This window comes from Rattus norvegicus, chromosome 8 (genome assembly GCF_036323735.1).
Source record: "Rattus norvegicus strain BN/NHsdMcwi chromosome 8, GRCr8, whole genome shotgun sequence".
In the NCBI taxonomy this organism is placed as follows: Eukaryota; Metazoa; Chordata; class Mammalia; order Rodentia; family Muridae; genus Rattus; species Rattus norvegicus.
The window spans coordinates 112,096,232-112,111,619 of record NC_086026.1 but is presented as its reverse complement, the minus strand read 5'-3'; the positions used below and the strand labels follow the sequence as shown (position 1 = coordinate 112,111,619).

The following is a 15,388-nucleotide window of genomic DNA, read 5'->3' as shown; positions in this document are numbered from 1 at the left end:
TTGGTACTTTCTGTGCTAACATGTTTGGCCTGTCTCCCCCACCCCCACCCCCTCAGCCTGCAAGCTTGTGTTTCCTTTTGTGTCCTTAGAGCCGTAGGCCACACTTAGTATTTGCCTCTTATTTTTCATTTAAACTCCCACCGTGTGTTCTCACATTGTCAAGTGTTCTTGGGAAACAGGGCTCATAGCAGCTGCATGATATTCTGTCAGGAGGATGCCCCATAATTTATTCAGCTCTCCTGTTTTTGGCAGAGAATTCCTTGAATCTGGAGAGTACACAGATGATCATTTTCAGATGAAGAAGCTAAGGTCCAGGGAAGCCGATCGTTGACTGGAGTATGGCCAGCTGGTTAGAGAGCCTCGGCTCCCAAGGCCTGGATCTCAGCTCCTGCTTCTGTCCCATGGTACCTCTGAGTCCCTTCAGGGCACTTCTGTAACTTAACTGTAGGGAAGTGCCTACATTCTTTCTAAATTACCTTTTACAGTTTGGGGCGCATCCCTCTTGTCTGCCAGGATCTTTTTTTAAAGCCATCTGTCACATAAGCTAATGAAGGATAGTGTGGCAAACAACAGAACTTGTGGCTTTCCCCCTCTATTGAGAGGTGTGTCCCAAGTCATCCCTACGCTCAGGAAGAGAAGTGGCGTAGCTCTGATCAGATAATTCCACTAGTCAGGGCAATTACAGGGGAGAGCACTCATTAGCCATCCCTGTTTGCGTTTCTCAGGGATCCCCTGGGTTCAGACATTCTGCGATCAGCATTCCAGGATGCCTGGACTCTGCCCAAGGGCCTGGCACTTACAGGATGGGAGAGGGGTAATTACTGGGTGGGGAAAGGAAAGGAGGGATCTCACACTTGCAGATGACACTGCTCCTGGCACAGGATCCGGAGGCATGAGTGACAGAACTTGGCAGGCAGAGACACTGAAGGATAGGAATGGATGAATCTGGGGACAGGAAGCAGATCAGGGGCTCTTTCTTTCATTCATTTGAGAGCATCGTCTCATCCTGGGTTATGAAACACCAAGCAGTCGGAGCAGGATTCTCAGACACAGGCGATGGCCCTTGATGGCGTGGATCTCATTCCTTTCCTTCACATTTTATGTGACACATGTTACCCACACTTTACAAATGAGTCTTTGACATCAGCATCTGTCATCGCTAAAGTCACTTTTTTGAATCATCTAATATAGCGTTTTTTTCCCTGAGTATGTCACGCCCCCCCCCCCCCACCTACGTGCTTTGGAGCACAACCCCTTTAAGATGTCCTTGTGAAATACGGTGGTTCTGGTTCATTCGGTGTCAACAATGTTCACCTACGGCCTTTCAGAAAACATTTAATTCAGAGGGATGTGACTGGCAGGCGTCAGAGAGTATTTACGATTAATGTTAATCCCCTGGCCATATGGCAGTGTGAATTTCTAGTACAAATTCCATCTGCATGAGGCTACGGCTCATTCTTGGACGCCTATAATTGTGTAATTTATCAATGTGAAAAATGGACTTTGAAATGCAATAATCCAGAGCTAATGTGGCGAGTGCCACAGGGGAATTGAGTGTGTTTAGAAAAAGCTCTGTTTCCATGGGAACAGAGTCCTGCGAGAAAGGCCTGGCATCCCCTGGGCTACATGAATCATCCACTCAGGTGTCAAGACTTGGTCCTAGGTCCAGCTCTGGCACCGATCGTCAGGTGCGATGAACAGGTCCTTGACCTCCTTGGGACTTAGTGTTAACTAAGGAGTTGAAGGAGTCTGATTGATCCACTGCTTACTAGAGATAAATGACTGATAAAGCATTAAAAAAAATTTAAAAACTTGGAATAATTTGAGATTCACAGAGAAGGTACAAAACCAGGCGTCTTTCTCTAATGTTAGCCTCTCTTCAGCTTCCTTTATGTCTTTAATATCATTGTGTGTGTGCGTGTGTGTGTGTGTGTGTTCACTCATGTATGTGCGTGCACATGTGTGGAAACCAGAGTTCAACCTTGGGTATCATGTCTCAGGAGCCATCCACATTGGTTTGGTTGTTTGGTTCTGGCTTTGTTCTTCTGGAGACAGGGTCTCTCACTGGCCTTGTTCTCTGATCTGACTAGAGTGGCTGGCCAGTGAGCCCCAAGGATCCTCATTTCTCTGCGATTCCAAGGTCAAGATTCCAGATCTGATATTCCAAGCATGTGCCACCACGTCCAACTTTTGTGGGTTCAAGGGATCAAACTCAGGCCCTCACGATTCCATGGAAAACACTTTCCCATCTGAGCCGGTCTGACTTTCACATCTCATATAAAGCTCGGTGTGGTTGTCAGAAGACAGAAATGAACACAGATGCAGTACTGTAAACTGGACCATGTATTTGAATTCCACTACTCCCCTCCCCAGGTTTCATTTTCTACCCTAGGAATGGCCCAGGATATCTGTTCACATGTAGTGACCCAGTTTGCTTATCTTGTGATCCATGCCTCATCTTTCTTAGGAAATCACAACCTCGATAGTTCTGAGGAGGAGTCACCACAGTGGCCAGGGAGAAGGCTCGGCAGGTAAAGATGTTTGCTGCCAAGGCTGATGACCTGAGTTCGAACCCTGGACTCCACATGGAAAAAGGAGAGAAACAGCTCCAAAAAGTTCTCAAACAATCTCTACCTGGGTATTGAAGCTTAGGATCGACGGGTTTTTATTCTGACAAATGAGGCCCAGGAGCAGAGATACGAGTGACAGGCAACCAAGCTGAAGAGGAAGCTTTTGGATCACGAAAGAAGCTTAACTTTTTTCCAAACAGTTCAGCCCTTCTTAGATAAGCCATCACAACACAGTCACGAGATGGCTGCCTGAGGTCCACAAGGCTAAGTCCTCAACAGCCCAGATCTGGCCATCTGCTTGTAGGTGAACCACAGGGAAAAGATAGGACCCTTTCTGTTCCGAGGTGACCAGAGCTTGCCCAGAGCTGTGAACAGCATCCTATAACCATGACTGGAACAAACGAAGAATTCTGGACAGTGGTGGCACACATCTTTAATCCCAGCTCTTGGGAGGCAGAGGCAGGTGAATCTCTGAGTTTGAGGCTAGCCTGATCTATAGAGCTAGTTCCTGTATAGCCAGGGCTACACAGGGAAACCCTGTCCCAAAAAACCAAATCAAACCAAACCAATTAATCAAAACAAAACAGTCCCCGAAGCCAAACCAACCAACCAAAACAAAACAGCCCCCCAAAGCAATAAAAACAACATCAAACCAAACCAAACCAAAAATCCTTAAAGTCAGACAAGGACCTCTTGAGATGTCATTTAGGTGCTGGATTAACCAGTCCTAGAGCTGGGTAGATCATATGAAATGGCAATCCCCTGTAGTGTTTAAGTCACCAACCAAAGCAAAAGGTGCAATGGCATTCCATCTCCCCATCTCCTGGACACTGGCTTCTTTGTTGATCGTCTGTCATTGATGACCCACTGCCGAGTGGAGCTCAGCTTTGGAACTTTCATCAGAGATGACAGAAACTCTGGCCTCGAGTAGGCATCTGGGTGGGAACGGAAATGAGGCTTACTAACCTCACTCAGGAAAGCTGGAGGAGAGCCATGGGTACCCGACAGTGATGGCAGGATGGAGGGGTCTGGTGTGTGATCATGACTTACAGACAGCATGTCTGCACTCAAACATTTGCTCATCCAAGAAACGGTTTGGAATTGACCGGAAAGGGCAGCTTGGCACGGAGACCTCATGACAATCATGTGGGCACACTGGGCACCACAGTTCCCTCTCAGTCAGACTGGCATGACAGGAGTGCGGCGTACAGACGTGGAGCCCACCGGCGGTGGGAACCTCTCTCCCGGTACAGGTTACCATCAGTTCACAGTTTCTCATCAGGGAACACTGCCTTGAAGCAGTGGTTCTCAATCGATGGGTCATGACCCCTTCGGGGTTCAAATGATATTTTCACGGGGGTCACCCAAGACCATTGGAAAACACAGATATTTACATTAAGAGTCACAATAGTAGCGAAGTCACACAAGTAGCACTGAAAATAATTTTCCGGTGGAGGGGGTCACCACAACGTGAAACTGTATTTAGGGGCGGCAGCGTTAGGAAGGCTGAGAGGATGAAAGGAATGGCCCTTGAAACACGGGCTTTCTTCCCCCTTTGTGCCCTGCGTTCTTGCTTCTTTGATGATGCCTATCAGTAGGTTTTGCTTACCCTCCTGGCTTTTTAAAATGAAAGCAGTTTCTACTCCAGCCTTCCCTCCCACGCACACTTTCTCACGAGCAGATACACACTTACCAGAGCACTCCTAGACGTCTTGCAGATCCACATATTTTGAGCATGTACATAAAACCATTTATAGGAGTTTAATCCGTGAATCATAGACGGAAGATTCCCATCAGGAGCGAACAGTGGCCTCCAAAGGCTTGTGAAGTCCTCGTGGCATCTGAAGGGAGAAAACTCAGCCCTCGGTGGGAGACTCGTGGGCTCACAGTCCATTCTGTATTTTAATATCAGAAACTCAGTTACAGCCTTTAGCCCAAGAAACAATAATCTGATAGCACATTAGCACCTTGTTTAGGGGTTGGCATAGTTAAAAATACTTGTTGAGCTGGTGAGATAGCTTGGCAGGTAAAGACACACTGACTCTAAGCTTGACAACTTGAGTTCACTCCTCAGATCCATGCGGAAGAAGGAGAAAACCGATTCTCCCAAGTGGCCCTCTGAGGGAATGCCCACACATATACACAGCAATAAATATGCAATATAAATTTAGAAATATGTTTGCTGAGAGGATGGGGAGATAGCTCAGTTGGTACAGTACATGTCAGGCAAGCGTGAAGACCTGGGTTTGATCTCTGGCATTCACATGAAAACCCAGGAATGGCTGCATATGTGCTCACAACTCTGGCACTGTGAGGGGCGGAGAGAGGAGGAAGGGTGTGGGAGTTTCCTGTCTCTCCCTAGCAGCCTAACTCCAGGCTCAGTGGGAGACGCAGTCTCAAGGGGAAAAAAGTAGAGGACACAGGATATATTCCTCTAGCCTCCATGCACAAACAAGGCCACATGCGCTGGTGCATTCATACATATATACTCCATTTCAATGGCTTCCTACCACACACAAGCCAGGAACTTTTAATCCCAGAACTAGGGAGATGGAGAAAGGAGAATCCCTGGAGCATGTCTGTCGACTACCCTAGACTGATCAGCAAGCCTCAAGTCCCAGTGAGAGACACCCTGTCTCTAAGAACAAGGTGGACAGATTCTGAGAGAAATGCCTGGGGCTAACATATGGCATAGGCATGTGCGTGTGTGTGGTACACACACACACACACACACACACACACACACACACACGCACTTACGCACATATTCACACATGCACACCCTCCCCCACATAGGCAAACACACAAATAGTCAGGACTGGAGTGCCACACCCTCCAGGGGGTTTTCAGGATACAATTTTACAAAGCAGAGCCTTAGAGAAAATCAATTATTTCAGGATAAATCTCAAGCATTCCAGAATTGCCAAGCGCTAAAGCAATCTTTAAATTTTTTCACAGTTAAACTTCAACAGGGCCGTGGACAATCTCCTGCAGACTGGATGCATTTTGGTAAAGGTTTGCCTTTAATGTGTAACATCGGCTCCACACGGAGAGCCTGGAGGGCTGGCCAGCACTGCCTCGCTGAGCGTCTCACACTGGCCCTTTTGCTCTCAAGTTAGTTTTACTGAAACACTATCTTTATGTGGGTCAGGGCTTCCTTTTTCCTTCAACACTTTTTTTTATTTAAAAAAACAAAAACAAACAAAAAAAAAAAAAACAAAAAACAACCAACCAACAAAACCCCACTCTCTCATTTCCAGAAATTTCTGTACTTCTTACTTCCTGCTGGCTTACTCAGGAGCCCCTCCCCACCAGTGAAGCTGCAAGTTTCTCAAAACTGGTTAAGGTTTTGTGACTTTGCTGACTTAGGCTGATCTTTGTTAAATCCTTAGCTGGACAGTGGCTAGCTCCTTCCTGGCTCCTGATGAGGAATTTGAATGGATTTTAAACCGCACTGATGAGTCTTGAGGAATGCCTGCCCACTCTGTCCTGCTTCCTCTTTTGACCCCAGACTCGGCCCTCACTTCTGCGGAGTAGTTACCACTCCCCATTTTGACCTGGACTTCATCTGACTTCATCCAGCCCAGTCATGCCCCAAGGCACGGACTCCATTGTTTCTAGACTCATGCCTCATACTAGAAACCAACCCGGAACCTCGGAAGCCAGAAGTCTGAGTTGAAAGTTCTGATTGAGCCTTGCTCTCTCCATCTGGAAGACAAGGATCCATTTACTAACAGGTCTAAATAGACCTTGGCTATTCTGCTCCTGTTAAGACTGAGAGAGGATTGCAGAATTTATGGTCTTTTCTTTCACTTTACTGTTCAGTAACTCTAAACTTTCCCCAATTTCCACCCCATATATTTTCCCTCAGCCATCCTGAGGCCATATCCTTGAGGCGAGAGCATGTGTCACTGTAAGCTGCTTTATTCTCCTTCATAAAATTTGGCTGCCATATTATTAATTTTCTTTTCTCAGAATAAAGATTGTCAGATGACAGCATGTGGGGTTTGGGCCTAGGCAGCTGGCCTCTGATTTCCGGGTGATTTTGGCTCTGAGTTTTCTTTACCCCATCTGTAGGGCAGAGACCCTACCATCTGGTCTACAGGGCTGTGGTGAGGATGAACTGAGAAGCTACACTGAAGTCCCCAAGGAGGATGGCGGTGCTTATGATGGCCTGCCACCTGTTCGACAGTGGACGGAGACTACCTCAAGAGTGGCTTTAGTGGCCACAGAATACCTGATCAGATGCAACAGGTTAAGAATAAAAGAAAAGTAAAGTGAAAAGGTGATACTTGTGGAGAATTTTTTGCTTATGGTCCTTCTGTTAGGGTGCTGGGGCAAGGAGTGGGCTGTCTGCTTGTGCCTCTCCTCTTTCCCCGAAAGAGAGAGAGAGAGAGAGAGAGAGAGAGAGAGAGAGAGAGAGAGAGAGAGAGAGGAGGAAAGCAGAAAGGAATGGAAAGGAAAAGAGAGGAGAAAAAGAAAGGAGCAGAACTTTCCCGAACTTTCCCGTTCCTCCCTACCCTGGCTGTAAAGCCTGAAATTCCATCCGTGTTTGTTGTCATCCTCAGCCCGTTTCCATAGTTACCCAGATTCCAGGGACTGGCCCTGGGCCCACCACAACCCATCCCTCAAAGTCTCCCTGGCAGAAATGAAGCATTCCTTCTCCCTGCAGCCACATCAGAGCCAAGAGACACCGCTGATCCCCTCAAAGCCCCCACCCTACCCCACTCGGGGGTGACCTGCCTGGTCCCAGCAGCGCTGTTTGGCACCATTTTGAGGGTAAACACAATGTAATGATCTCTTCCACTTCTCCCTTCTTCCTTTGAGCCGAGGAATTACTTTCTTGTCCCAAACATTATGCTCTTGGAAACCACTCCAGATGGTTCTCATTAAAATTCCGGTCCCCTCATCCCCCCCTTTTGCAATTCCCTACCCCCACCCCACCCCCACCTCCACACACCATTCTTCTCAAACTGCTATCTCAAAAATAAACAGCAGGTTAAGGAGCAACATCCAATGAATAGGGTCTTTTCAGAGCCCTCTGGTTGGTTATGAAGGGGGCCTCCAAGTCATCCTAACAGTGCCACCTGGCTCTTCCGGGGGCTGCTAGGAGCAGTCATGTTTTCTTTTGACAATCGTTCTCCGTACTGTCACCAGCTAGAGTCCAGATACACCTGGGAGACTCGTGTCAATTAAAAGGGTCAGAAAGAGGGAATAGAAGGTCACCTTGGCCTCTGCTCCCCAGCAGGGCCTAGCCTGCAGTGGGACTGTCCACCCAGTCCTTGTACATGGTGGCCTCTGCAAGGCACCGGCCACAGTGGGAGGACATGCTTACTCTTGAGCAGCTGGGGTGGGGGAGGGAGAAGAGGAATACCAATAACTCTTGGCCATAATTACAGCTGAGCAAGCCGCAGGCTTTGCTTCCACATCTGGAAAAATCTGCTTATGCAGGAGAACGATGTGTGTCCAAGGATTTTTACTTAATGTGCACCTATTCTATGTTACGAAAAGAATTCAGGTCCTAAGAAGAGACCACTGAACATTCTGGTCCTTCAGGAAGATTCAGGAAGTGCTGTGTTCTGTCCTGCCTCCCCTTTCTCTGGGCTTCCTCTAGGAAACCACAAGTGTCTTTTCCTCAGACACTGGAAAATTCGATCTTGCTCCGTAGAGAGTTGAGCCATATACTTATGGGTCATATGAGTATAATCTCAGAAAACACCCAAACAGGAGAGTTTAAGACTCTAGAGAAAATACAAGCGAAAGCCACACGTGGGTTCTTCCGCCATTGTCACCAGCTCCCGGGCAGCTTTGCTGGTGTCCTCTCCCACCTTTCTCCATGTTTAGGCAAACGTGTTCAGAGGAAAGTGCATGTTTTCAATCACGAATAAGGTCACGCTCTGCACACCAATAAGTTACTTCATACTTGCAGGGACGTTCCCCTCGCTCACGTAGGCAGCTCTGTCTTGTTCCTTGACCCCTGGGAAAGGAATGATTATGCAGTAATTCTTCAGGCAGTCCACTGTTGATGGGGGCTTCAGCTTTCCCTTATCGTTTTTCCGTTCCTCGCAGTGACGAGATTGAGAACCCTGGGAAGTGTTTCTGGAAGGACGTGTGCCCTGTTTCTCTTTGACAATCCTTCAGGTTTGTTCCTTGATGGGATGAATTGGTTACATCTAGGGGCATGCTACCAAGCTGTGTTTGAAAATGGCTGCTCTAGGGGTTGGGGATTTAGCAAGGCCCTGGGTTTGGTCCCCAGCTCCGGAAAAAAAAAATGGCTGCTCCAAGACATAACTTCTGGGAAGGACAGTCAGTGTGGGGCTCTCTGCTAATCTCCTAAAGGGTGGACACCTGATGAAGCACCATTGATAATCTGTATTTCTTTCTTTATTAATTAAATTATTAATTAATTAATTTAATTATTAGTAAAGCTCAGCTTCAGATGATAGAAGCCACTTCAGGTAGTACATGGGGAAAGAGATTTACTATTGAAAAACCAGTCCATTAAAATTACGTCCAATCTGGTGGACTAGAAGGTTCCAGGTTGAGATTCCATGTCTGAACCTTAGCTATAGACTGACCCATAGATCTAACTTCTCCTTCTGCCATGAGCTGGAAGCTGGGGACTTGGGAACCTAGGACCTAATCACAGACCTGGCACTCTGGAAACCAGGAAGCCTCAGGGATACCTGATCTCCAGGACCATGCCCTCTAAGTAATAGAATGGATACCTACTTCCTGTCTGGGAAACCCATGGATCTGGAGACTGCATATAGAAGCAGAATAAAACACACACACACACACACACACACACACACACACACACACACACACACACCTTGTTTGAGAGCGGAGCTGGTGGCTTTTAATGGACACACCATGCCATATGCAAAAGCTCAGCTCTAAGGAGGCTGGAAGCGGAAACCTTTGCTGTCCACATTCCAGTGTGTAGGAAGGTAAGCTTCAGGATGGGGAGCATGGGCTGAGCTAGTGTGCAATCCGTGATATAATCATGCTTTTGTGTTTTGTATCTTTTTTTTCCCCATGGATTGCTCAATTATACCCCTTGCCTACTTTGCTAACTGGGTTATGTTTTTCTACTGGATTTGCTGATGTTTTTGTGTGTTACTTGGGGGATAATTTCAGCTGTTATACATGCAACAATCATCTGTTTATTTAATTTCATATCCCTTCTCATGTAGGCATTTTATGTTCATCTGCCTTCCTAGTTTCTAGTTCTTAGGCTAGCTTAAGAAGACACCTCTACCTCAGAGTTTTTAAAGATTTATTATATGTGAGTGCACTGTAGCTGTCTTCAGACACACCAGAAGAGGGCATCAGATCCCATTACAGATGGTTGCTGGGAACTGAACTCAGGACCTCTGTAAGAGCAATCAGTGATCTTAACCACTGAGCCATCTTCCAGCCTAGAATTTTTAAAGGACACGGCTACATTTTATATTTCGTTTTACTTTAGGAATGACGATGCCAATGATCTGGTGGTGTGTATAGGTCACATGCTCTTGAGTGCTAAGGTACAATGATAACTTTCAGAAGTCAATTCTCCCCTTCCACAGTGGGTTCTGGGAAGTGTACTCACTTCATCAGGCTTAGTGGTAAGCATCTGTACCCTCTGAGCCATCTTGTCAGCCCTCAAAATGCCTTGATAGACAATTTTTGTTTAATTCTTAAAACTATCTCTACTGTGAGGTGTTATCTCATCTCAGCCTTTTGAAATGATCAAGTGTAATATGAGGAGATTCAGGAATCTAGATGAACACTGCCCCCATCCCCACCAATGGAAAACTAATTGTTCTAGCTAGCTTAACTTGGATGATTTGATGAATAATTTGTTCCCCCCCCCAAACAAAAAACCCATAGTTTAAATCTGGAAAAGGTTTTTAAAACTGGGACCACTTCTTTCCCTTTTCTCAAGCCTTTTCCCCTGTTGATAAAGCTTAACAGTAATTAATTTTGATGACTTCACACTTTTTGGTTATCCAAATGCCTTAATAGGGGCTGGAGAGATGGCTCAGTGGTTAAGAGCACTGAGTGTTCTTCCAGAGGTCCTGAGTTCAATTCCCAACAACCACATGGTGGCTCATAACCATGTGTAATAGGATCCAATGCCCTCTTCTGGTGTGTCTGAAGACAGCTACAGTGAACTTGTGGGATGATGTCACAGGTGAGGCAGGTACAAGATAGAAGGAGGCCTGTCATTGGATAAGAAGGAAGGATAGGTGGGAGAAAAGTGTGAAGGAAGAGGAGGAGATTAGAACAGAAAGGAGGAAGAGACAGGAGGGAGAGAGAGAGAACTGTGGCTGGACAATATGGCAGGTGACATTAAGATTCTGCTCTGTGTATTTACAGGTTGTTACAAATGTTTTTAATCGATGAATGTGTATTGGGCTTGGTATGTTTAGGTGGGCAATTATATCTTATCATCTGGGCCAAAGGTTATTGTGTTGTGTGTTCTTTCATGTAGCGATTTAAGTGTGAGAAAGTGTGCAGCGGCTGATCTGGGCCGCCACAGAGTTGGGATGTGTGTTTCTGGCATGGAAACCTGCCTTGGGAACTAGATAGGTAGAGATTGCTGCCAGGCTCAGAGAGAGGCCTTTGGCAGTGTGATATGGGATGGAGCAGAGCAGGTGAGAGGTTTTGCTGACTGAGATGAAGATATTCAGCAGATATCTTGGGGCACTAAGGCGCTGGACCTAGAGCGGGTAAAAGACTGCCTTTTATTTTTTATATTTTTATAACAACATGAACTCACATAAATAAAATAAGTAAATCTTTTTTTAAAAAGATTTTATTTATTTATTTTATGTATATGAATACACTGTAAGTAATTCTTTAAAAAAAAAGATTTTATTTATTTTGTTACAAGAGTACACTGTAGGTGTCTTCAGATACACCAGAAGAGGGCGTCAGATCCCATTACAGATGGTTGTGAGCCACCATGTGGTTGCTGGGAATTGAACTCAGGACCTCTGGAAGAGCAGTCAGTGCTCTTAACCACTGAACTATCTCTCCAGCACCCAATAATTCTTAAAAAAAAAAAAAAAAAGGTGGGTTTGGCATCCCCAAATAGATGGGTTTGGCATCCTCAAAGAATAGATGTGATAGATCACCCTCCTATTCAGAAGGCTTGATTGGGCCCCTCTTCCTTAACATTAAAGGTTTAATCTGTTGACCAGTCCTGCATTTGCCTATCAGGTCCCCATTCCCTACCAGTCATCTTTGCAATTGTATTCCCCTACTCAACTCCCCTGCTCATGTGTGTAGGAGAGAGGACATGTCACATGAGTAGGCTGACCAAAGTAAAAAACTGGTGCCAATATTCATGTCTCGGTAGTTCGGGTTTTATTGCTGTAAAGAGACACCATGACCAAGGCAACTCTAGGGACATTTAGTTGGGCCTGGCTTACAGTTTCAGAGGTTCAGTCCCTTATTATCTTTGTGGGAAGCATGGCTGTGGGCAGGCAGACGTGCTACTTGTTGGTCCAGAGATAGTCAGGAGAGGACTCTCTTCCTCCCTGGACGTAGCTTAAGCATAGATCTTAAAGCTGCCCCCACAGTGATGCCCTTCCAACGAGGCCACACCTCCTAACAGTGCCACTTCCCACGGGCCAAGCATTTTCACACCACCATGCCACACCAGCAACTTCTTTACATCATTGGGCATCTGTTAGGATGCTCCCCTCACCTACTGCTGTTTCTGCCTGTGGTCACCATTAGAAGTGGGATAGTAGAACTGGAGAGATGGCCCAAGAGGTAAGACCACCGGCTGCTTTTCCGGAGGTCCCGAGTTTCATTCCCAATACTCACTCGGTTGCACACAACCATCTATAACAGTAGTCCCATGGGATCCAGTGCTCTCTTCTGGTATGCAGATGTACATGCCTACAAAATACTCTCACACATAAAATACATAAAGAAAAAAAAAGAGTTAGAAGCATGAGAAGGATCACACGCTTGAAGTCAGCCTGGTGGATACAGTGAGTTCCCGTCAGGGCTATAACGTTAAACCCTATCTCAGTGGGGGAGGTAGGGAATAAGGAGAAGGAGGAGAAGGAGGAGGAAGAGGAGAAGGAGGAGGAGGAAGAAGGGAAAAGGGGGAGGAGGAAGGGGAAGAAGAGAAAGAAAAAGAAGTTGGCTAGAACAGTTCTTTGTTGCAATGTACTTAACAGTACTTAACACCTCACTAAATGTATTAGTACTCCCTATACCTTTATACTCCCTATGCAAGGATGATAGGACAATCTAAAAAAAAAAAAGTCTCACATGCCTCCAAACACACCTAGATAAAAAGGAGGAGAGAGGGAGGGAAAGAGACTTCATCAGAAATAATCAGAATGCCATTACTGTAAGGCATCTTCTCAACCCCTTCCAAAGTCCAGGTGTCTACAGCCAGCCTCTCAAAGGTCAGCTCTTACACCCGCTTTCCTAAGTGCCTTCAACAGCCAGAGGCCTTCGTCTCTCCATCTTTCCTCTTGCATGCTTTCCATGTGTGTACCCGTCCTCCTATATATCCATCCACAGGTCTACCCAGGAATCCATGCATCTGATGTGTCCGCGCATACAGATCCAGCAGTCCATTGGTCCAGTAGATATGTGTTGAGCATTAACTGTGCACTGGGTATGTTTCACATTGTGCTCTTGTACATGAGTGTCTTATGTGGCCTTACACACTATCAGACAGGAACCCAACTTCAGATCTATACTTGCATTTCCCAGAGTGCTTTGAGTAGATCTGTGGCTTTCTTGGAAGTTACTCAGTACAGATAAGAGTTTTGACCCATGTCCCAGATCCTCTTTCAAAAGCAGTGAGAAGAGGTTTTTGGTTTTGTTTTCATGAACATAAACAATACTTTTCTAAGTTTTGCAGCCTTCATATGATTATCTGAAAAAAATTATCCAAAGAGCCACCACTTTTTCAGAATGCTAGCTGTGGAATTTCCTTTCTCAGCCTGTCAACTCTTATCCCTGGATGTGACCCTTGCCCATAGGCTTGTTGTCTTTCCTTCCAGACTGCTTAAAACACATTTATGTAAATTCATAGTCAGCCACGCACACACAAACATATCAACAGCACCCACACCAAGAGCTGTTGAAACATCAATTTGAGAAAAAATGTATGCAGGAAATGAAGTCTGGATGCTTAACTTAAATGATTATCATTCTTTAAGCTACCGTGGAGTGTTGAATGCATTTTTACTCTTTGATTCCAGAAGGCCGAGAAAAGTTGACAGACTCCTCCTGGTCCCAAGATCAGCAAGGGGTCAACTAGATCTTAAAACCAGAGTCAGGCAGGGGCTGGAGCTCAGGGGTAGAGTGCTTCCTGAGCAAAATGGAAGGTCCTGGGTTCAAACCCCAGTGTAGTTCCCTTAAGAGAGAACTCCCACCCAGGTCTTCTGCCTTCTGAGTTATTGCTGCTTAACCTTGACATCTCTAAAGGCCACGAGATATATTTGGACTCCACAGTTTAATATAGGATGCCTTTGAAATGCCTATCGCATTATATTGATAACAAGCGACAGGTCAGGTTTCAGGTGTTTGTCCTGGGTCCCAATCTGCTCAAATACATCACCTGCACTGCCTCATTTAACCTGAGAAGTGCGTGATGTAGGTGTACTGTCAATCTTGGTTTCAAGGAGACCTGGGTTTAGTGAGGTAATAACCTGTGAGGGGTTGTACAGCTGGAGTGTTGCCTGGCTTTGGTTTTTGAGCCGAAGTCGTCTTGTTTCAAGGTCTGTGCTCTTAATTACTGTACACACATTTTATGCATACAGAATGTTAGATAAGTAACTATTTTTTAAAAAAGATTTATTTTTTTTTATATAAGAGTACACTGTAGTTGTCTTCAGACACACCAGAAGAGGGCTCGGATCCCATCACAGATGGTTGTGAGCCACCATGTGGTTGCTGGGAATTGAACTCGGGACCTCTGGAAGAGCAGTCAGTGCTCTTAACCACTGAGCCATCGCTCCAGCCCTAGATAAGCAACTATTAAAGGGAAACAAATGAGCTGTGGATCTGACATGAAAGGTATTTCAGAGACTTTGCAAAATGAAAGCAGGGAGGGAAAGAAGTTAAATGCTTTTAGATAAGAAGATAAATGCTAGAGTTACAGTAACATAATAAAAAAAGCAAGTGACAGAAAAAAAAAAAAAACCCAAACAAATATTATGGGAAGATGGCTGACGGACTGAGAGAAAGATACAGGGTGAGAAAAGCCCGTGGGGAAACAAGGACCAGCTTCTGCCATGAGTGTCCTGAGCCCAGTGTAGGGCTCTGATGCCTGGAGCCTGTATTCCCAAGACTCCCAAGAGTCCCTTTACCTCCCCAGATCCGGGACAGCTTGGGTGAGAGCAGGGTGTGTGGAGAGGTAGGTACATCTCCTAAAATCACCACGGCTGTGGGAATAGAGCCTGGAAGGAGAGAGGCTGGGAATGCAAGAGCCTTGAAAGAAGACGGATCAGACCACAAGGGGTCTCAGTCAAGGGCAGGCCTTACGGCAAACTCACTGGTGGTTTGGCAGAAAGTCCGCCAGTTACCAGCATGGCTGCCACTTAGTGAGTAGCATTTAGAAGGCAGGTGGCATGGAATCTGGGGGCAGAACGTCCGGAAGAGCGAAGGCAAGACCAGAGTATGGGTGGAGGAAAGTCTTTTTTGCCCTTGGGTGATGGCATCTCCATAAAGGGGGTCTGAGTCACCAGGGAAGACGTGGATGACAGGGACGGGCTTTTCACATCACCCTCTCTCATTTCCTCTCCAGTCATTTGGTATTTTTGAGCTCTCTACCCTTTGTCCCCTTTTCC

At 46.0% G+C, this 15,388-nt stretch overlaps 1 long non-coding RNA gene across 1 annotated transcript; it reads left to right on the top strand.

Moving 5' to 3' along the window:
• The first annotated feature begins 2,564 nt into the window (after positions 1-2,564).
• Positions 2,565-6,859, top strand: LOC134480096 (uncharacterized). The gene is made up of 2 exons (XR_010054264.1): positions 2,565-6,483; positions 6,648-6,859. It is a non-coding gene; the product is annotated as an uncharacterized LOC134480096 (long non-coding RNA).
• The last annotated feature ends 8,529 nt before the right edge of the window (positions 6,860-15,388 follow it).